This window comes from Arachis hypogaea, chromosome 15, assembly GCF_003086295.3.
Source record: "Arachis hypogaea cultivar Tifrunner chromosome 15, arahy.Tifrunner.gnm2.J5K5, whole genome shotgun sequence".
NCBI lineage: Eukaryota > Viridiplantae > Streptophyta > Magnoliopsida > Fabales > Fabaceae > Arachis > Arachis hypogaea.
The window spans coordinates 51,972,529-51,995,178 of record NC_092050.1 but is presented as its reverse complement, the minus strand read 5'-3'; the positions used below and the strand labels follow the sequence as shown (position 1 = coordinate 51,995,178).

At 39.4% G+C, this 22,650-nt stretch overlaps 2 non-coding genes across 2 annotated transcripts; one reads left to right on the top strand and one right to left on the bottom strand.

Moving 5' to 3' along the window:
• Positions 1–2,885: 2,885 nt before the first annotated feature.
• On the bottom strand, positions 2,886–2,989 carry LOC112752945 (small nucleolar RNA R71). The gene has a single exon (XR_003177353.1). It is a non-coding gene; the product is annotated as a small nucleolar RNA R71 (small nucleolar RNA).
• A 19,344-nt stretch (positions 2,990–22,333) lies between these two features.
• On the top strand, positions 22,334–22,440 carry LOC112752287 (small nucleolar RNA R71). The gene has a single exon (XR_003176732.1). It is a non-coding gene; the product is annotated as a small nucleolar RNA R71 (small nucleolar RNA).
• Positions 22,441–22,650: the final 210 nt, after the last annotated feature.

The following is a 22,650-nucleotide window of genomic DNA, read 5'->3' as shown; positions in this document are numbered from 1 at the left end:
ATAACACCCTCAAAAAAGCCATCAATGCCCACGTTAGAGAGTCACGTTAACCAAGTTAACGTGAACTCTAACGTGGAGAAGAGAAGTTGAGCCAACGTTAGTGACACTCAACATTGTCACTAACGTTGGCAATTACTCATAAGTGGCCACGTTAGAAGCCACGTTAACCTAGTTAACGTGGCCTCTAACGTTAAAGGGGGAAAGAGAAGCCAACGTTAGTGACACTCAACATTGTCACTAACGTTGGCCTATGGTGCAAAGTACCACGTTAACTCCCACGTTAACTTGGTTAACGTGGGAACTAACGTAGAGGATGAAGAGTTGTCGACAATGTTAGTGACACTCAACATTGTCACTAACGTTGAAGCAACCACACAACCCCCAAGAGTCACGTTAACTTCCACGTTAACTTGGTTAACGTGGAAGCTAACGATGAGAAATGAAGGATGAGCCAACGTTAGTGACACTCAACATTGTCACTAACGTTGGGATGGCTAAAAGATGGCCACGTTAGAAGCCACGTTAACCTAGTTAACGTGGACTCCATCTTGAGACCTAGGGGCACATTGGAACGTTAGTGACAATGTTGAACGTCACTAACGTTCTCGAAGGATGGCAAAGGCCACGTTAGAAGCCACGTTAACCTAGTTAACGTGAGCTTTAACGTGAAGCAAGAAGGGGCACACTGGAACGTTAGTGACAATGTTGAGTGTCACTAACGTTCTCGAAGGTTGACAAGGCAACGTTAAAAGCCACGTTAACCTAGTTAACGTGGGTTTTAACGTGAGGCAAAGGGGTGCATTGGAACGTTAGTGACAATGTTAAGTGTCACTAACGTTCCCGAACTTGGACTTTCACTAAATGATTAACACTCCTTACGCCCTGAGCTTAAGTCTCTGCCCACTCCACACTTTCTCTCTGCAAGTAAAGCCAAGCCCAAATAAAGAAAGGAACTGCTTCAAACTCAAGATCCAAAGGCCCAAGACTTGAAGAGTGAACTAGAAGCTGAGAAGAGTAGTATATATAGGAGTAGCTTTGAATTGTAAAGGAGTTCTGGAGGCTGAAGAACCACTCTCTTTATTATACTTTCTTTGCAATTTATAGTTTTATGATGTATTCTCCATCTTTGTTTTCATTTTCAAGAGCTATGAACAACTAAACCCCTTTCATTGGGTTAGGGAGCTCTGTTGTAATTTGATGGATCAATACTAATTTTCATTATTCTTCTTCTATCTTTCCTCTTGATTTTACTTGAAAGCTTTCGGTCTTCATCCAATTGAGTAGTTATCTTGGAAAAGAAGCTATTCAAACTTGGATCTCTTTTGAACCTTGAAAGAGGAATGAAGAGATCAAGCTAGAAATGCTTTCTCATGCTGGACCAAATTGGGTTTGGATGGGTATGTGACTATAACCCTCTTAATACTTGGTTTGGGAAATGCATGTGGTATAATCAGTGACCATACTTCATCTCTTCTCATGAGCAATTGACCAAGGAATTGGCTATTGATCAAGATTTGAGAGATTGAATTGCAAGAAATTGTAATTCAATCACTTAAGATTGCCAAGGAGATCAATGAGTGCATTGATTGAGGAAGAGATGAAAATGAACTTGATCTAGAGAATTGCAACATCTCTTAAGCCCAATGAACTCCCCATCTCTGATCTTACCCATTCTCTTTAATTTCTGCTCTTTACTTTTATGAGCAAATCCCCCATTCCCATTTACAATTCTGCAATTTATTTTCAGTCATTTACTTCCAGTCCTTTAATTCTAGCAATTACTTTTCTGTTATTTACATTCCCGCCATTTTATTTTCTGCAACTCTCAACCCAATTTCTGGATTCACTCAACTAGAACATTCTTCTAATCAAAGTTGCTTGATCAATCAATCCCTGTAGGATTCGTCCTCACTCTATTTTGAGTTTTTACTTGACAACAAATTCGGTACACTTGCCGAAGGGAGATTTATTGCGAGACAATTTTTCCTCGCATCAATTTTATGGCGCCGTTGCCGGGGATTGATTGTGCATCAACAATGATTAGATTGGAAGATCACTAGATTGAGCATTTTATTTTGTGAATTTCATTTTCTGTTTGAGTGATTTACCTTTTGTTTTAGCTAAACTTCTTCCCTTCTCCATCTACTCTTTTGTTTTTCTTTGTTATTTTTAATTCTGTTTGCTAACCCACTAACTGTTTGATATATTGCATCACCCACAACTAACATCAATTTTGACACAAATACTGTCTGCACCTATTTCCTCTGCTTGTACTTGTTGGTTGTATGACAGGGAGAAGAAGCGGGGCTTCAACTTCCTTTGATTCTGAACCAGAGAGAACCTTCCTTAGACTAAGGAGGGAGGCAAAAGGAAAACGAGTAGTTGGTGCTGAAGAAGAGGAGGAACAATTTGAGGAATACTTTGAACCAAACATGGAAGAAAACATGGAAAATCATCATGAAGAAGAGACTCACAACCATGGCAGAGGAGGTGGAGCAAATCATGCTGGGGAGGATAGAAGAGTTTTGGGCTCTTACATTAATCCAAACCCAGGCAATTGTGGAAGTAGCATCCAAAAGCCAACAATCCATGCCAACAACTTTGAACTTAAACCACAGCTCATCACCCTAGTTCAGAACAACTGTTCATTTGGAGGAGGTGTTCAAGAAGATCCCAACCAACATTTGACCACCTTCCTAAGAATATGTGACACAGTGAAATCTAATGGTGTTCATCTTGACGCCTATAGACTGCTCTTATTTCCCTTCTCACTCAGAGACAAGGCTGCCAAGTGGCTGGAATCCTTCCCAAGGGAGAGCTTGACAACACGAGAGGATGTGGTGAACAAATTCTTAGCAAGATTCTACCCTCCTCAACGAATCAATAGGCTGAGAGCTGAGGTTCAAACCTTCAGGCAACAGGATGGTGAGACTCTGTATGAAGCATGGGAGAGGTTCAAAGACTTAACAAGGAGATGTCCACCTGACATGTTCAACGAATGGGTCCAGCTGCACATTTTCTATGAAGGGCTCTCTTATGAGTCAAAGAAGGCAGTAGACCATTCATCTGGAGGGTCTTTGAACAAGAAGAAGACCATTGAGGAAGCCATAGATGTTATTGAAACAGTAGCAGAAAACGACTACTTCTATGCTTCCGAAAGAGGGAACACAAGAGGAGTGATGGAGCTAAACAATGTAGATGCTCTGTTGGCCCAAAACAAGCTCATTACCCAGCAGCTGGCTGACCTCACCAAGAAGATGGAGATGAACCAAGTAGCAGCAATCTCCACTTCATCAACAACACTAGAAGGAGTAAACCAAGAAGCAGAAGGGAGTCAGGAGCAAGCCAACTACATTGGGAATTCACCGAGGAAAAACTATGATCCATACTCCAAGACTTACAACCCTGGATGGAGAAATCACCCGAACTTTGGGTGGGGAAGTGAGCAAGATCAAAACCAAGACCAGAGACGTTACAACTCCAACAACAATGCAGCTCACCAACAATTCACCCAGAGGACATCTCAACACCCCCACAACAACACTTCTCCACATTCTTATCAAAACCAAAACAACACATCTGCTCTGAACCACTCATCAATTGATGACAGGCTCTCTAAGATTGAAGCCTTACTTGAAGGAATATGCCAAGAGATTCAAGAAAATAAGGTGTTCAAAGAGGAGGTGCGAGCCAATATTAAGAACCAGGGAGAAACCATTAGGAAGCTGGAGTTCCAGGTGGGATATTTAGCTGAAAAGATTCCCAAACCTACTGATAGCTTCCCAAGTGACACTGAGAAAAACTCCAAGGGAAAAGCAAAGAAAGTAAGATGGGAAGATTGCAAAATGGTCACTACAAGTGATCAAGAAATTGAAGACAAGCAAGGCAAAATGTGCAAACAACCTGAAAACAACTCAACAAAGGAGGAGGATAGAGATCACAAAGAACCATAAATCTCACAACAAGAGCTGCTGAAGCTCTATGCACCATTCCCTCAACTGCTCAATGGTGCTGTGGGAAAAAGAATATACTCAAGGTTCCTAGACTTGTTTGCATCTCTGCATGTGAACATACCATTCATCAAGGCAATTCAACAAATGCCTGCATTCATCAAGTATATGAAGGAACTTCTTCCCAGGAAAAGCTCACTCAAGGGAGGGCAGACTATAGTGATGAACAAGGAATGTAGTGCCCTTATTCAACCTAAGTTGCCTACAAAAAGAAGAGACCCAGGAAGTTTTCATATCCCTTGTGCCATAGGTGAAAATATGTTCGACAGAGCACTATGCGATTTAGGGGCCAGCATCAACTTACTGCCCTTATCCCTGGTGAAGAGGCTGCAGATCAATGAGATAATGCCCACAGATGTCATTATCAGACTGGCTGACAAAACTCAAAAGCAAGCAATAGGAATGGTGGAAAATGTGTTGCTAAAGGTTGGGAAGTACTTTCTCCCAACAGACTTTGTCATTCTGGACATGGAAGAAAGTCACACTCACCCAATCATATTGGGAAGACCATTTCTAGCTACGGCCAGAGCACTTATCGATGTAGAGAAAGGGGAGCTAATATTGAGAATCCATGATGAACGACTCAGCTTCAATGTTTTCAAACTCTCACAAGAAATAGATCAAGAGGACAAGGAACTAAGCACACATGATAATGAGACACTGAAGGAGGAAACAAGCACTGAAGCACATCCAGTTCATTCTGAGACCCCCTTAACTGACAAACAAGGAAAACAGCAATTGCCACAGCTCAAGGAAAAGTTGGAGGATCCCAAACCTCTAGAGGCAGGTGAAGACAGCATCACAACTCCTTGGAGAAAAGAGGTCACCAAGGGGAAGGCAACCTCAAAAGAAACAAAGAAGAAGGTACCAAGGAGATGGAGGAACAAGAAGATTCCTACAGAAGACTTCTCTCCAGGAGATAGAGTTGTCTCAGCTTACTTCCCAGATATTCCCCCTAATCTCCCTACTGTGCCATCTCAATTACCTAAGGTCTTCACTATCAACAGAGTTCTTTCCCTGGAACATATGGAGATCATTGATCCAACCAATGGATACAAGTCCACAGCAAGAGGGGAGGACTTTAAGCACTACCAACCACCGTGATAAAAGAAAAACGTCAAGCTAATGACGCTAAAGAAGCGCTTCATGGGAGGCAACCCATGCTTTATATGCTTTCAGATGACAATGAATAAGTCAATCTTTATGATTTCAACCCAAACTTGACGAACACTTGGTGAATTCTTTATCATGCAGTATATAGTGAAGAACAAGTTTGGTGTTCAAAGCAAACCAAGATGCATGCTGGTCTTGGGAGCTTGAACAAAACTTTTCATCACATTGCTTCAAACTAAGTTTGGTGTCACATCATGGTGCCACCAAAATGCATATAAGGAACCACCAATAGTTAGTTAGTTAGTTGGAATTCATAAACAAGCAACCAAATCCTTTCTTTCATTTATTTTAGCCGTAGAGTTTTAAATTTTTTTTATATTAATTTCCTTATTTCAAATCTTTATAGGAAAGGAAAAGAAGCATAAAAAGGGATTGATTGGACAATTAAATGGGGGAGATTTCGCCACTTAATGAAGAGCACTACACACATGTCTCAAGAAGGAACGCATGGGGAAACGCTGCCATACAACATTGGAGAAAGAAGACCCTTGAAGAACGAACCAATCACTCTCATTAAAGTGATGATCCTTGTCTTTCCTTCATACACAACCCCATCCGTTCATCTAGTAAACATTCATGCAATTCACACCCTTCATCCACTCATGATTTTCTTATATAAGTGAACCTTAGTGCATGCTCACTCCTCACATTCAAATCCCCACTCTCCACACCTCTATTGGCACACTAAACCCTTCATCACAAATTGCTTTAACCAACCCACTCTTCATCTATCCGAAACCTCAAATCTCCTCAAACAACAATTCAAGCCATGGCATCATCAAGCTCAAAGAGGCAAAAGAGGAAGGGACCTATGGAGAGTGCTCCCTTTGATGACAAGAGATTCAAGATTGCCTTTCATGAGCATGAATTTGAGCGGATAAGTGCCAGAAAGATATTGCCAGAGTTAATCTTCCAAATCAATGCCAATGAATCACCACAGATTTGGAGAAAAATCGAACAGAGGGGGTGGCAATTGCTCACCAGTCCAGAGGAGAAGATCAATGGAAACCTCATCAAAGAATTCTATGCAAATGCAGTTAGAGAGGATAAGAGCAAAGCTCCAACCTTCAAAAGCTATGTGAGAGGAAAGGAGGTGGATTTCAGCCCAAGTGCCATAACAAGAGCTCTTCATTTGAAGTCACCTCATTTTGATGAGGAGAGTTATCAGGCAAGGATAAGTAGAAGCCCCGATAAGGATGAGCTCTCAGAGATAGCATAAGATATCTGTGTCATAGCCGCTGACTGGGAGAGGTACTCAGATGGGAGACCAAAATTCATAAAAAAGGGAGACCTTCACCCTGAAGCCAAAGGGTGGTTTGAGCTTGTAAGGAGGTCCATCCTACCAGCTGCTAATAATTCAGAGGTCAACATCAATCGAGCCACTATGGTACAATGCTTAGTACAAGGTGGGGAAATCAAAGTGCATGAGCTCATTGCCGAAGGGATTCAAGAGTCAGCTGAGAAAGCTGACTCAGGTGCCAGACTTTGGTACCCCAGCACCATTTTCCGCTTGTGCAACAAGGCAAGGTAATATTTGAGGACAGCAGCCCAGACTGGGTGAACCCAGGGAGGCCAGTCACACTCGAGCGAATGGTCTATACCACACCGGCTCAGCAACTAAGAAGGCCACATATAGGAAGGCAAAGGGCCCAGGAAGGAGCTCATCAAGAAGAATACCATCAGGAAGAATATCAACAAGAAGAGCATCATGACCCAGCCAACTTGAATATGACTCACCTTCTAAGAGCCATTGAAGATTTAGGACAGAGACATATGGAAGGACAAGAGCAAATACTGAACCGGCTGAGTCAATAGGAAGCATGGCAAAAACAACAAATGGAGCAGCAGCAGGAACGCTACTCCCAGCTCACTCAAGCCATCAACCAAGTGAATGAGAGGCAAGAGCTTCAAGAGAAGCACTTGCAAGAGCTCAACCAGCGGCAGATAGCCCAAATGAAAACTTTCAATGAGTTCAGTGTACTCAATGAAGGTAGGCAACTACATAGGGAGGAGTTCTATGTAAACACTCAAGCCGAGTTGAACTACATGACCAGTAATATGCATCATCTACACTATGCCATCCCCACATATGATGAAGTCCAAAAAGAATTTGTAGAACAAGAAGAGAGGAAAGTGAAACAGCAAAAGGAGACACTCAAGAAGAAGATGGAAGATAGTGGTTTCTGGAGGAAGCTGCTTGGAAAAGGCAAGGGAAGTGGAAGTACAAGTACTCAAGAGAGAGACAATGAGGACAAACAAGGATGGGAGCATGGACATCCACATGAATAAAAGGTGGTGGAGTTCTTTTTAGTCCATCATTTTCTATGTTTTAAATAAGGAAGATCTTGTATGAAATAGAACTTGCTTCCATGTTATGTTAAAACCTTTTTCAAATAATGTTATTTTTTTAGTTTTTGGTATTGAATAGGTCCATGATTTCTGGTTTAAATGTCACTGCACCATCACTTAACCTACTTGTATGCTTGTCCCTTTAAATCAAATAAAAAGAGAATGATTATAGTTGTCAAAGACCAGAGTGGAGTTAATATTGTGGAAGTGCATTTATGAATCTTTGGGGTAGTCATAAGTTAGCTAAGTTGGTTCAACCACAAGGCTAGGAGGACAACTATCTATCCTGAATACTTTTTTTTGGATACACTCATGAGACTAAGTTAATAACAAGATCCTAAGAAGAGAAAAGGGAAAGAACAATGGAAGTGAAAAACAAAAGAAAAAGAGTAAGCAATAAGGCTAGGCATCAATGGTTTTAAGCTTGAGGCAAGTGTCTGTGGTGCTCCTGTGTGAGGGATTTACTTGGATGAATAAGCTCTTAGGGGTACCTTATCACTTGGTAACTTGGGTTAACTAACTCGGGATTATCAGCTGAAAGTCCACTATCAAGAGTAACCTTCACTATAGAACACTTAGTAACCCAAAGAGGTGCTGGACACCAAGGTCTCAAGAAAAGAAAATAAATAAACTAAATGCCTGTAGTGTGTATGTATGGGGGATAGGCTTGAGGGAGTAAGTCCTTAGGGGTGTCTCAACACCTAGCACCTTGAACCAACTGGTTCGGGAGTGTTGGCTAAAAGCTTATCTTAAAGAGTTGCCCCCTTACAGAGCACCTAGCCTAAATAACACAAATAACCCTTGAAATAACAATAAAAGGATCAATGAATAAAAGTCTCATGAGATATAAACAAAGTAAGTGTTTAGGGACATGATAAAGGTCTGAAAGCCAGTAATGGAATGAACCTAAGTTGCTATGCATGAAACCACCATAAAATCAGTAATATGACTTCCACAAGAATGACTCATTCCTCTGGATATTCCATTCATAATTTTCTTGTTCCAGTACGTGTGATGCCAGGGCATCTTGGCCAGTTTCACTGACCTTTTCTTTACTGTTTTTAGGTAGTTTCATGCATTTCTTTAGGAAATAAGCTAGTTTTGGGTAGATATTCACTTATGCCTTGATTCAAGCATACATTGTGCATTTTACATAATTTCATGAGGATTTTGCATAAGTTTAGTGACAAATATTATGTTGCATTACTCATGACTTGGACTAGAGCTTTGATGCACTTTGTTGCTTGATTTCAGGACCAAAAAGAAGCAAGAAAAGCGGAGGTAACTTGCAAGATTAATGAGAAAAGTGATTGCCAATAACACTCTCAAAAAAGCCATCAATGCCCACGTTAGAGAGTCACGTTAACCAAGTTAATGTGAACTCTAACGTGGAAAAGAGAAGTTGAGCCAACGTTAGTGACACTCAACATTGTCACTAACGTTGGCAATTACTCATAAGTGGCCACGTTAGAAGCCACGTTAACCTAGTTAACATGGCCTCTAACGTTAAAGGGGAAAAGAGAAGCCAACGTTAGTGACACTCAACATTGTCACTAACGTTGGCCTATGGTGCAAAGTACCACGTTAACTCCCACGTTAACTTGGTTAACGTGGGAACTAACGTAGAGGATGAAGAGTTGTCGACAACGTTAGTGACACTCAACATTGTCACTAACGTTGAAGCAACCACACAACCCCAAGAGTCACGTTAACTTCCACGTTAACTTGGTTAACATGGAAGCTAACGATGAGAAATGAAGGATGGGCCAACGTTAGTGACACTCAACATTGTCACTAACGTTGGGATGGCTAAAAGATGGCCACGTTAGAAGCCACGTTAACCTAGTTAACGTGGACTCCAACGTGAGACCTAGGGGCACATTGGAACGTTAGTGACAATGTTGAACGTCACTAACATTCTCAAAGGATGGCAAAGGCCACGTTAGAAGCCACGTTAACCTAGTTAACGTGAGCTTTAACGTGAAGCAAGAAGGGGCACACTGGAACGTTAGTGACAATGTTGAGTGTCACTAACATTCTCGAAGGTTGACAAGGCAACGTTAAAAGCCACGTTAACCTAGTTAACGTGGGTTTTAACGTGAGGCAAAGGGGTGCATTGGAACGTTAGTGACAATGTTAAGTGTCACTAATGTTCCCGAACTTGGACTTTCACTAAATGATTAACACTCCTTACGCCCTGAGCTTAAGTCTCTGCCCACTCCGCACTTTCTCTCTGCAAGTAAAGCCAAGCCCAAATAAAGAAAGGAACTGCTTCAAACTTAAGATCCAAAGGCCCAAGACTTGAAGAGTGAACTAGAAGCTGAGAAGAGTAGTATATATAGGAGTAGCTTTGAATTGTAAAGGAGTTCTGGAGGCTGAAGAACCACTCTCTGTATTTTACTTTCTTTGTAATTTCTAGTTTTATGATGTATTCTCCATCTTTGTTTTCATTTTCAAGAGCTATGAACAACTAAACCCCTTTCATTGGGTTAGGGAGCTCTATTGTAATTTGATGGATCAATACTAATTTTCATTATTCTTCTTCTATCTTTCCTCTTGATTTTACTTGAAAGCTTTCGGTCTTCATCCAATTGAGTAGTTATCTTGGAAAAGAAGCTATTCAAACTTGGATCTCTTTTGAACCTTGAAAGAGGAATGAAGAGATCAAGCTAGAAATGCTTTCTCATGCTGGACCAAATTGGGTTTGGATGGGTATGTGACTATAACCCTCTCAATACTTGGTTTGGGAAATGCATGTGGTATAATCAGTGACCATACTTCATCTCTTCTCATGAGCAATTGACTAAGGAATTGGCTATTGATCAAGATTTGAGAGATTGAATTGCAAGAAATTGTAATTCAATCACTTAAGATTGCCAAGGAGATCAATGAGTGCATTGATTGAGGAAGAGATGAAAATGAACTTGATCCGGAGAATTGCAACATCTCCTAAGCCCAATGAACTCCCCATCTCTGATCTTACCCATTCTCTTTAATTTCTGCTATTTACTTTTATGAGCAAATCCCCCATTCCCATTTACAATTCTGCAATTTATTTTCAGTCATTTACTTCCAGTCCTTTAATTCTAGCAATTACTTTTCTGTTATTTACATTCCCGCCATTTTATTTTCTGCAACTCTCAACCCAATTTCTGGATTCGCTCAACTAGAACATTCTTCTAATCAAAGTTGCTTGATCAATCAATCCCTGTGGGATTCGACCTCACTCTATTGTGAGTTTTTACTTGACGACAAATTCGATACACTTGCCGAAGGGAGATTTGTTGTGAGACAAGTTTTTCGCGCATCACTAACCTCTTTTTCAGTTTCACCCACTTTTAACTTTCTAACTTCCCCCTCTGCTTTCTGACTAACTCTTTCAACTTTTTGACTCATGGCATGATTATTGTTGCTCCTAATTAACAAGTATTTTACTTATAACATATTTTGGATTGTAATTTCTCATCTCAGCTTTTTAACTCCAAAACACTCCAAAATGCACAATTATTCAACTCATTTCATTATTTTACTGCTCCTTTGCCACTATGTGCTTATCTTGTTATTTGCCTACTTGTTTTCCTGCTTTTATTATATCCTAGATTTCTGTTTTTCAGGATGTCTGACCCTCAAAGAAAGGGAAAAGGAAAGGCAACAACTGGCAAACGGAAAAGAGGTGAATCCTCTATGTCTATCCTGGACATCATGCATGATGACTCCTGGCGGGAAAAGCACTTTATCCCGCAGGAGAAGGCTGACTAGCTCCTCCCTGCCAATGATCTCATTAAGTTTGCAAACTGATACTGTGAGCTGAAGTATCCCGTGTTTGCCACCTCCAGAAATCTGTACCTGGAGAGGACTCTGAAAATTCCAGAAGAACTACAGCAGTACACCTCCGATCAGATCAAACAAAGAGGCTGGTTCTTCTTGGAGAGAAATTTGACTGAGGTCAATGGTTCTTGGGTAAGAGAGTTTTACTGCAACTATTTCAAGACTTCCCTGGATGCAGTGCACCTCAGAGGGAAACAGATATTGGTAACTGAGGAAGCCATTGAGGATATTCTGCGCCTTCAGCCTAAGTCCGATCAGCCGGACGGTTACCAAAAGGCTGAAGAGGACATGCGCTTTATGCGATTTGACTGGGATGTTGTAAAGGAAATGATAGCCTTTGACCCTACTGTCCCATGGGTCATGGGTAAGAACACCACCATGCCTAAAGGAATCAAGCGGATAAACTTGAATAATGAGGCTCGGCTCTGGCGCCAGATCCTGAGTAACTTTATTATGCCGAGCACTCATGAGACAGAGCTGCCTGCCAATATGATCACCCTTCTATGGTGTGTGCTGGAGGGTAAGGACCTGTATCTGCCTCGTTTCATCCAGCACTATATGGCCAGGGTCCATGTTATAGGTAACCTCCCTTTCCCTTACCTGGTCACCCAGCTAGGCCGTCGAGCTGACGTGCCTTGGGATGATGCTGATGAGAAGCCACCTGCTGCGGACTACAAGAAGATCATTCCTCACGGCAAGAACTTTCTGGCTTTAGGCTACAGAGCTCCATTCCTTACTGCTTCTGATGAGACAGCCACACCTTCAGCTGCCCCTTCTTCTTCCACTACTGCACCAGCCCCACCCACTGCACCCCTAGCTGCTCCTGAGCCTATCTACCATTTGGTGCATCGACTCTTCGCCCGCTTGGATCTTATGGACCATCGCAACAAGCGACGCTATGAGCACGTCAAATTGATGATCCGATCCGGCGGCGACAACCCCTCCGAGCCTGACACCCCTTCTGATACATCTGAGGTGGAGGAGGACGATCACGAGGAGGAGACACCTACCCAGGCTGCAGATCCAGAGATTCCCATCCGGTCAGAGCCTCCTCTACTCCAGACAGATCCTCCTACGCTCAAACAGTCTGCAGATCCTCAGGCCACCACAGAGACTCTAACAGTCCATCGTTCCAGTGATGACACTCCTTCACACCCAGCTTGAGTGAGCATCGAGGACGATGCTTTATTTTAAGTGTGGGGAGGTCGCCATCTCTGGTGTATTTTTTTGGTGAACCACTACAGACTCTTTTATTTTATTTTGGTTATTTTTCTGTATTTTTATCTTTATTTTTATTTTTATCTTTCAGTACTTATACATTGTTCTTTTCATGCGTTTTTACTCTATTTTTTGCATTTTACACTTTAGTTCATATTTTAGCCATTTAGTTTAGTTTGCAATTCTAAACTTATTAGTTATAGAATATGTGGATTAATTAGTATAGTTTACTCTTTTAGCATATGATAGTTTGGTTTAAATTGAAAATAAAAAGGAAGTAAACTAGAGACTTTAACATAATCAAAAACAATCCACACACCTTGTATATAGAACATAACATGTTAGTTTGTTAACAATATTTCATCAAGGAGGAACACTAAAACATTAAAGCCACCCAAAAAATTTTACATTGAGAATAATGGGAACTCTTAATTTCTACTTGCATGACATATATAACTGATATATGATTTTTGAGCTAGAGAACACACAGCTTGTGAGTTTTGAGCTTAATTGTATGGTTACATTGAAACCATAATTTTTATTCCTGTGTGTTTCGCCCTTCTTTTTATTCTAATGTTCTTTGCTTTGTTTTAATCTATATGTCCAATATAGAATATAGATACATACTAAGAGATGATTGAGGCCATTGCTTGAAAAATTTGCTCACTTATCCCAAATTAGCCTACCTTTTACATCACCCTTGTTAGCCCCCTTGAGCTTTTAAACCCCTCTTGTTCTATAAACCACAATACTAGCCTTAAGTAGAAAAACAAGATAAAAATCCCAAGTTGAATCCTTGGTTAGCTTAAGATAGAAATTGTGTATTGTTTAAGTGTGGGGAACTTTATGGGAACATGGATGATAGAAACAAAGGTAGAAAGTTAAAAAGAATAAAGATGTTTCAAAATAAAAAATTTGGGAAGCATGCTCATGTGAAATCAAAACAATTGAATTACCATGTGCATTAAAAAAAATAATAATATATATATATATATTATTTTCAGTATTTAATTAAGGGGATACAAAAATTCCCCAATTGTAAAATGAAAAGAATCAATGCACATGGAATAAAATTAAAGTTAATGCATGAGCTTGAATTACAAAATATGTATATTAGGTGAGATCTTAGACTAATCAAGGATTCACTTATTAGCTCACTTAGCCTTATATATATACCCTTACTTTTACCTTGGCCCCATTACAACCTTGAAAAAGACCTCATGATTTTTGTATGTCTGTATTCTATAATTGTTGATTGATTAGATAAAGAACAAAGTTATAGAAAGTAAGGATAAAAAGAAGAATAGAGTGATTAACCCAATAAACACTGAGTGACTCGAGAGTAAACACAAAATCCAGTGAGGGTTCAATAGCTCATCTCCATATGTCTCTGCTTGTATTGTTAATTGTCTTGCATGTTTGAAAAATATTTTTACCCATCTCAATTGTAGAAGTGCTTTAACATTATCTAGGGTTTGGCTATGCATATATGATTCCTTGAGAATGTGAATTAATTTAACTACATGTAAGTTTTATATACAAGTGAATAACAATTAGAATTGCATGATTCACTTAGGTAGTTGCATTTAAGATGGATTGCATTGCATGAGATTCCACCACTTTAACCTTACCTTATTCTTTATCTTGGATTTAGCATGAGGACATGCTATTGTTTAAGTGTGGGGAGGTTGATAAACCCATATTTTATAATATATATTGTGCTCAATTCAAGAGATTTATTCAATCCTTCACCCACTTATTCATGTAAATTGCATGGTTTTACTTTCCCTTCCTTATAATGTGATATATGTGAAATACATGCTTCCTATGCTTTGAAATTATTTATTTTTAATCACCCTTTATTACCATTCAATGCCGTGATTTGTGTGTTGAGAAGTTTCAGATCTTCTAAGGCAGGAATGACTTAAAGGATGGAAAGGAAACATACAAAAAAATGGAAGGAAAGCACAAAATGGAGTTTTTGAAGAAACTGGCAGCGACGCGAACGCATGGACGACGCGGCCGCATGCCCAGTGCGAAAAGACAGCGACACGAACGCGTGACTGACGCGGACGCGCGCCATGAGCAGAATACAGATGACACGGATGCATGACTGAAGTGAACGCGTGACAAGGAAAACTCCAAATGACGCGACCGCGTGACCCACGCCGACGCGTGACAGACGCCACGCACCAGAAATTACAGAAAATGCTCCCAGCGATTTCTGAATCCCTTTTTGGCCCAGATCCAAGTCCAGAAGGCACAGATTAGAGGTTATAAAGTGAGGGAATGCATCCATTCATGGAGAACTCAAAAAATTATTCACTTTTCATAGTTTAGATGTAGTTTTTAGAGAGAGAGGTTCTTTCCTCTCTCTTAGGTTTTAGGATTAGGATTTCTTGTTATTTTAATTTAGTATTCCGACTCTTTATCAAGTTCAATATTCCTTTTGCTTTATATTTCTCTTTTGCTTTCAGATCTTTTAAAGCTTTCTTTTAATTACTTTTGTTGCCAATTTGGCTTATGAACCATTCATGTTTAGATTTGGTTTTCTACTTAACATAATTTGAGGTATTTTAGAATTATGATTGCTTTCATTTATTTCTATTAATAATTTATATTTTCTTCCTTTTGGCTTTAGTTGATTAATTGGTAACTCTTGAGTTGTCAAACTCATCGTGACTGATAATTGTTATTTTTGCCAATTGAATTAAACTCCAATAACTCTAGTCCTTTCTTAGGAATTGACTAGGACCTGAGGATCAAACTAATTGGTCCACTTGACCTTCTTTTACTTTAGTTAAGGCTAACTAAGTGGGATTAAGACTCAATTCTAATCACCATTGATAAGGATAACTAGGATAGGACTTCCAAATTCTCATACCTTGCCAAGAGTTTATTTTATAATTATTTATTTATTTTACTTGTCATTTAAATTATTCGTTTCTTACTTTCAAAACCCCCAATTTGCAAAACTCATAACCAGTAATAAGAACACCCCCCTGCAGTTCCTTGAGAAGATGACCCGAGGTTTCAATACTTCGGTTATCAATTTTAAAGGGGTTTGTTACTTGTGACAACTATAACGTTTGTAAGAAAGGACTTTTGTTGGTTTAGAAGCTATACTTGCAACGAGGATTTATTATGAATTCTAGACCACGTAAAAGTTCTCTCTTCAATGATTGTGACGAGCTTCAAACCTGCAAATGTGGGGCACAAGTGATAGTGTGGAAAAGGACAATGGTCCTATTCCGACGCTAGCGGGAACCGACAGATGATTAGCCTTGCGGTGTCAACGCATATGGATTTGTTTTCATCTGAGAGGATCATACAGCTTGCCATGGAAGAAGGTAATGATGACAAGTCATCTTAGCCTATTTTCACTAGCCTTTTTCTTTTGTTTTCAATTGATTTATGCACTTTCTTGAGCCATAAGCAAGCCAATTGGGTAGATTTCCATGTTTCCTTTGATTCAATCAACCATGTATGAATTAATGCAATTTCATGAGATTTTATGCTATAATTGTCATATATTATGAAAGAATAACAAACTCATGATTTTAAGCAAAGCTTTGATGTGTTTGGTTGATTGATGATAGGTGAAAAGAGTTTTGAAAAAGGTTGAAGAAAGAAGGAATGGCTAGGAGCAAGAAAGAACAAAAAGTTTGAGCCAAAGTTTGCCTCAAACTTTAGCTCAAACTTTTAAAAGAGTTGAAAACATACCAGAGAAAAAAAGCTTGAGCAAAAGTTTGCCTCAAACTTTAGCTCAAACTTTTGGAAGAATTGAAAACACTCCAGAGGAAAAAAGCTTGAGCAAAAGTTTGCCTCAAACTTTAGCTCAAACTTTTGGGAGAAAAGCTTGAGCCAACGTTTGCCTCAAACTATTTGGCAAACGTTGGCACCACAAAATCAATACCCTGGAGGAAAAAGCTTGCACCAACGTTTGAGGTCAAACTTTTGCTCAAACGTTGGCGCCACACTTGCACACCCTGGAGGAGAAAAGCTTGCGCCAACGTTTGCCTCAAGCTTTTTGGCAAACGTTGGCGCCACACACATTTACAAGGGGGCCAACGTTTGAGCAAAAGTTTGACCTCAAACTTTGGCTCAAACGTTGGTAGCAGCAAAGTGAAGCCATCTGGTATAAAAAGTTTGAGTAAAAGTTTGCCTCAAACTTTTACTCAAGCTTTTATGTTTTTCAACCCAGTTCACAATGGATCTTTCTCCAACTCCAAGAGCAATCAACCAAGGCCTTTATCAACCCAATTCCATCAAGAACAAAGGCCCAATTCAAGGCTTGAAGACCATTTGAAGAAAGTGTATAAATAGCTTAGGATTTAAGTTTTCAGGGAGTTTTTTTCCTTTTAGAACTTTCCGTTTTAGTTTTGCTGAGAGCTTTTGGTTTTGGAATTAATTTGAGTTTCTGAGTTCGGGGAAGGAGAATTGAATTCTCTTCCTCTTAGTTTTCTTGTTTTCAATTTCAATTACACTTGTCTTGAGTCTTGGGTGTTGAGAATTGGGAAAATTCTGTCTCAATCTCACCTTGAGATCTCGTTCTGTTTCTTTTACTGCTTCATTGGAGAATTGAGATTTACATTCAAGCTTTCTTCTGTTTTGATCTTTAATTTCTTGCAATTGAATTCTACATTTGGATCTAGGAAGGCATTGAGATCTATACTCGGTTATCTAGTCTCTTGGGTCCTAAGATCTGGAGTTTGCATTTTAACTTCTCTGTTTAAAGCTTTTCAAGTTCTTTTACATTTCCGTTAGAGATCCGGTTCAATTCGAGTCGCCTTCTACTTGTCTGATTAATGCAATTTACTTTTCCTTGTTTAATTTCTGCAAATCCACTTCCCAATTCCCTTTATAATTCAAGCCATTTACATTTCTTGCACTTTAAGATTCTGCAATTTACATTTCTTGCAATCTAAGTTTCTGCAATTTACATTACTTGTTCTTTAAGATTCAGCTTATTTACTTTCTTTGCTCTTTAATTTCCTGCAATCTACCCTTCTCCCTTTACATTTCAAGCAATTTAGTTTCTGCAATCACAAATCACCCAACCAATACTTGATTCGCTTGACTAAATCAACCACTAAACTAAAATTGCTCAATCCTTCAATCCCTGTGGGATCGACCTCACTCCCATGAGTTTATATTACTTGATGCGACCCGGTGCACTTGCCGGTTAGATTTGTGTGTTTGGAATTCGTTTTCCGAAAATACACATCAGGTAACGCATGGTTGGAAGAAGGCAGTAGGAAAGCAGAAGTTCAGTAGCAACAAAGCATCTCCAGACGCTTATCTGAAATTCCCACCAATGAATTACATAAGTATCTCTATCTTATTTTATATTTTATATATATTTTAATCATTAAAACCTTATAACTAATTGAATCCGCCTGACTGAGATTACAAGGATGACCATAGCTTGCTTCAAGCCGACAATCTCCGTGGTATCGACCCTTACACATGTAAGGTTTATTACTTGGACGACCCAGTGCATTTGCTGGTTAGTTACGCGAATTTGTGTTAGAAGTCCTGATATCACGTTTTCCCACACCAAGTTTTTGTCGCTGTAGCCAGGGAACGAATAATCACGATTTTGCGTACCATCCAACTTGGCCACCAACGTTGCTTCTTCTTCATCTTTTCCAGGCTCCTTCTTCAGCATTCCTCCATGCTTTCTTTCACCTATCATCAACCAATACATGCATCAAAGCCTTGCCAAAGTCATGAGAATTTTCATCATTCTTAGCATACAAGTAATTATAGCATAATTCTCATGAAATTTCATCAAATTAATCATGGTTGAATGATTCTAAGCATACATAAATTTCTAACCCCAATTGCTTATTTGTAGCTCAAGAAAGTGCATAAAACCTATTAAAAACAAAGAAAAAGGCTAGTGAAACTAGCCTAAGATGCCTTGGCATCACAACACCAAACTTAAATCTTGCTTGTCCCTAAGCAAGTACTGAATTATTAAGAAGAAAGAATGAAACAGAAGGTGATGTTCATATCAGCAAGTAATTATTATTAGTTCATGGGGTTTTATGCAGACAATGCAGCAGCTAACTTTTTATTGATCTTTAGGCATAGACTGTCCCCTTTATGCATCAATTAACACACTACTATGACCTCTTATTATTCACTCATCCTTGGTGATTACCTTTCTTTATTTTCTTTTTCTGTAAACTTTAGCTCAGTGTCATGTGTTGTAGCCATTTCTTAGCTTATTTGTATTCAACACATATTCACTACAGACACTTGGCTCACAATTCTTCTTAAGACATTGGTGCCCAGCACCTCTTTGGGTTACTAAATGTCTTGTAACTAAGGTGCTCTTGATAATGGATTTTTGGTTGATAATCTCGGGTTAGTTAACCCAAGTTACCAAGTGTTAAAGCACTCCATAGAACCTAATCATCCAAGCAGATCCTAGTACAAAGACACTACAGGCATATGTCCTAAGGTCCAAGCTATTGGTGTCTAGCCTTATTCTTTTGCTTTCTTCTATTTTTGTTGCCACTTTTGGCTTTTCTTTTTCTTTCTTTCTATTTTTTTTCTTTCATCCAAGGACTTTTATTTGCTAAGATTCATAGAAAGCATGCTAGTTTACACTAAAAGAAGAACAATCTATCCTTTTATTCATTATAAGTGAGCTACTACACAATCAAACATATATACTACCACTGACTGTTATTTCACTTCTTGCTAAAAAGGAACTATGCCACTTCTTGTTCAACCATTTCTTTTATTTAACTTGAAAAGACTCAAGGGAAAAAACAAGCATTTAAACAAGTGAAAGTGAAAGCACAGACACCTAGGCTAGCACACTTATTGCAAAAATTAAACACTACAGAGTGCAAAACAACTAAAACTACAAATTGACTATTAACATGGGCACATTCATACTTCCAATTTAGAGCATTTCAAAGCGGATGGAAATAAGTAACAATACAACCTCTTGGTGGTGCCTTCTAGTTCCTTCCTCTCTGCTATCACCATCTGTGGCTTTTGTGTCCTTTTTTTGCTCTCATCTAGTGGCGTATATTTCTTCCAAGAGATTGATTGAATTCCTAAAAGTTATCGGAAGTTGCTTGTTCCCCAAGCACTTGAGAGATTGTTAGCATGCATGCATATTTGTAGGCTTTTGAACTTAGATTGGTGTGTGAACACCAAACTTAGTTTCTTGCCTTTTGCAGCAAATTGAGTCTTATGCAGAAAACATCAAGTACTTTTATTCAAGAAAGTAAACTATGAACCATAAAACAACTATGAACTAGATAATAGACTAGAAACTAGAAAACAAACAACTTTTGAGTAATTTCTCTGATTGTTTGGAGCTGATAACTAGTCATGTTGAGGGTGCTATGTGTTCTTAATGAAATCTATGATGGAACACCAAACTTAGAATTACATATTCACCCTTAAATTTCTTTGGTGTGCAATACCAAACTTAGCTCCTTACAATACAGAGAATCTACTTAACTCTTTTATTGAATTTAACTAGGAAAAGAGAACTATCTTTGGTTGGGTTGCCTCTCAACAAGCGCTCTTTTATCGTCATTAGCTTGACGGTTGGTTTAATGTTAGGGTGGATTGTAGAGCCTGAGATCCTCTCCTCTCACTGTGAAACTGTCCCCATTTGGTTCCTTGACAATTTCCAAATGCTCTAGGGAAAGGACCTTTCTGATTGTGAACACTTGAGGTAACTGAGATGGAATGGTTGGAAGATGGGGTGGGATTTGTGGATGGTGGATTGATATCACCTTGTCTCCAGGGGAGAAACCTTCTGTAGGAACCTTCTTGTTTCTCCATCCCCTTGGAAATTTCTTCACAATTCTTTTTTTCTTTTCCGTTAGTGCTCTATTGACTCTTGTGTTAAGGAGATCTTTATTAGCTGCTCTTCCTGATTCTTGTGGCTTCGGCTCTTCCTTGAACTCCATTGGTTGCTTCATCTCTTGAGCTTTTTGTTTATCCATCAAGGAAAGCTCTAGATGCTTGCCTGGTGGTTCATTGCTATTTTCCTTCAGAGAGCTCTTACTGTATTCTTCCTTTAATTTCTTGCTCTCTTGCTCAGATTCATGCATGGGCTTGAAGGCCTGGAAAGTGAGCTGCTCATCATGTATTCTCAGTATCAACTATCCTTGTTCCACATCTATCAGTGCTCTAGCAGTGGCTAGAAATGGTCTCCCCAAAATAATGGGATGGAGATAACTTTCCTCCATGTCCAAAACAACAAAATCAGTAGGGAGGAAGTAGTTTTCCACTTTTACCAACACATTTTCGACTATTCCTTCTACCTTCTTCTGAGTTTTATCAGCCAATTGTATGATTACATTCGTGGATCTCAGCTCATTAATTTGTAACTTCTTCATAAGAGATAAAGGCATCACATTTATGCTAGCTCCTAGATCACAAAATCCTCTGTCAATTTTTGTTTCTGCTATGTCACAGGGAATATGAAAGCTCCCTGGATCTTTTTTCTTCAGGAGTACATCCTTCTTGATGAGGGCACTACATTCTTTGTTTTGTCCCCCTTTTAAGGTTCCTTTCTTGGTCAGCAGTTCTTTCATGTACTTGATGTATGTGGGCATCTATTGGAGAGTTTTGATGAAGGGGATGTTGACACTGAGGGATGCAAACATGTCTAGGAATCTTGAATATGACCTTTCTTTCTCACCCCTTTTGAGTCTCTAAAGAAATAGTGCTATTGGCACATAAGGTTTCGGAATTTACTCCCTCGTTGCTTCTTTTCTTTGCACAGATCCAGTTCTTTGTTCTTTTATCTCTAAGTTGCTTTGGGAACTTCCTTGGCTGTGCTCTGTTGGTTTGCTGGTCTATTCTTCCAAAATTTCTTCATTTGCAAGAGTAACTGCCTTACACTCTTCCCATCTCACCTTCTTCAGTTCCCCTCTGGGATTTTTCTCCGTATCACTTGGGAAACTATCAGTGGACTTCAGAGTCTGTTGTGAAAGATGTCCTACCTAAGATTTGAGATTCTTAAGAACCTCCCCTCGGCTTTTTATACCACCTCCTACTTCTACCATTAATTTTTTTATGTCTTCAGACTCCTTGCAGAGGTTTGCAAGCATAGATTCCATCTTGGCCATTTTGTCATCATCATATGGTGATGGTTGATTGGAATTAAGTTGTTGATAGTTGTGGTTGTGGATTTGGTATGGTGGCTGTGAATAAGTGTTTTGTGTGGTCTGATATAGTTTTTGGTTAGAATTTTGGTGCGTGGAGTTGTTATACGGGTTTGGATTATGGGGTGTGTGGTCTTGCCCTTGGTTTTGTTGGTTTCCCCACCCAAAGTTTGGGTGGTTCCTCCAACCAGAGTTATAAGTTTTAGAATATGGATCATTAGCTTGCCTAGATGAATTTCCAAGGTAATTAGCTTCCTCCTAGTTAACTCCTTCTTCTGTGTCCAACTCTTCTTAGGGTGATGGTTGAGTGTGGATAGCTGCAGCCTGATTCTTCTCCATTTGCTTGGTCAATTCAGTCAGTTGTTTGGTGATCATCTTGTTCTGAGCCAGGATTGCATCCATATGGTTTAATTCCAAGACTCCCCTGTTGTTGCTCTTATCTGAGGCATAAAAATACTCATTGTCAGCCAATGTCTCTATAATATCAATGGCTTCTTCAATGGTCTTCTTATTGTTTAGGAAACCTCCAGATGAGTGGTCTACAGCTTTCTTTAATTCATGATTCAACCCTTCATAGAAGATATGAATTTTCACCCACTCATTAAACATATCAGGGGGCATTTCCTTGTCAAATCCTTGAATCTCTCCCAAGCTTCATAAAGCGTCTCACCATCCTGTTGTCTGAATGTCTGTACTTCGGTTCTTAGCCTGTTTACCTTTTGTAGAGGATAGAACCTTGTTAAGAATCTGTTCATTACATCTTCCCAGGTTGTTAAGCTTTCTTTGGGAAAGGATTCCAACCATTTTGATGCTTTGTCCCTTAAAGAAAATGGAAACAGTAGCAATCTATAGGTGTTAGGATGAACACCATTAGATTTAACTGTGTCACATATCCTTTGGAATTTAGTGAGATGCTCATT